Genomic DNA, 1,430 nt, shown 5'->3' with positions numbered 1-1,430 from the left:
CAACGACAGTTCAATGTCTATTTAAAACAAGTCCTCATTCAATCCGGGTTATCACCCCTTCTATACACGGGGCACTCCTTTAGAATAGGCGCAGCTACTTCCGCTGCTAATCAAGGCGTCTCATCCTCATCCCTGCAACAACTCGGATGGTGTTCCTCCTCCGCTTTCTCATCCTACATTCGCCCTGACCTCAATGCCGTGCTGGCTATGCAAAGGTCTCTCCAACCTTAACAAATTGGTACGTATGCATATAACTGGTGGTGGTTCTTAGCATGTCAGCACGTATGTCGCCCCGCGGCTCATGTTTATTTCTGCATATCTAAACCTGTATGTCCAGGCTGTAAAACTTTCGGGTCTGTATAAATGTGTCCCTGCTAAGGCAGGTTGCCCCGCACGTTCGGGAAGCCCTGCACGTTCCAGGCGCCCCGCAGGTCGGGTCGCCCGGTGCGTCCGGGTAGCCCCGTTCGCCCGGGATGCCCCGTACGTCCGGGTAGCCCCGTTCGCCCGGGATGCCCCGTACGTCCGGGACGCCCTGTACGTCCGGGATGCCCTGTATGTCCAGGATGCCCCGTACGTCCGGGACGCCCTGTACGTCCAGGATGCCCTGTATGTCCGGGATGCCCCGTGCGTCCGGGACGCCCTGTACGTCCAGGATGCCCTGTATGTCCAGGATGCCCCGTACATCCGGGACGCCCTGTACGTCCAGGATGCCCCGTCCGGGATGCCCTGTACGTCCGGGACGCCCTGTATGTCCGGGACGCCCTGTATGTCCGGGATGCCCCGTATGTCCGGGATGCCCCGTATGTCCGGGATGCCCCGTACGTCCGGGATGCCCCGTACGTCCGGGATGCCCCGTACGTCCGGGACGCCCTGTATGTCCGGGATGCCCTGTATGTCCAGGAAGGATGCCCGGGAGGCATCAGTCGTTTAAATTCTCACATGTATTAACCTCTCCTTTCCATCCATAGATTTCCACTGCATCCCACAAGTTAAGATTCTTCACATTCAGTACTTCATACTTCATTCTTTTGGGGGTTCATCGGAAACGGTTCTTCCCTTCCCGATTGATATCCTACAAAACCTGGGCCTAATCACCAAAACACCATTTCATTCACTTGTTATAAACTGTCATCATTATGTTTCATTTATATAATGTGACCGATAATAAATATGTATTCCATACATCATGTCTCTCCTGATTGAATTATAATATTTGTCTATTTTGGCTGTATTTAAAAAATTAAAAAACGTGCCTTCAGAACCATTGCTTTCACTGTTCTTAAATGATTGATAGAACAAAAATATCAGTTGTTTTCTTATGAGATAAGACAAGCACATTCGCAGAAGGTGTACAAGTCCTGTGTAAAAGCAAAAGTCAAGGCAGACTTTTGTTGCAATCTCCAACAGAAATCTTGACGTCATGCAAACAA

Source organism: Pseudochaenichthys georgianus, chromosome 16 (genome assembly GCF_902827115.2).
Source record: "Pseudochaenichthys georgianus chromosome 16, fPseGeo1.2, whole genome shotgun sequence".
Classification (NCBI taxonomy): Eukaryota; Metazoa; Chordata; class Actinopteri; order Perciformes; family Channichthyidae; genus Pseudochaenichthys; species Pseudochaenichthys georgianus.
Note: the sequence above shows the minus strand (reverse complement) of the source record.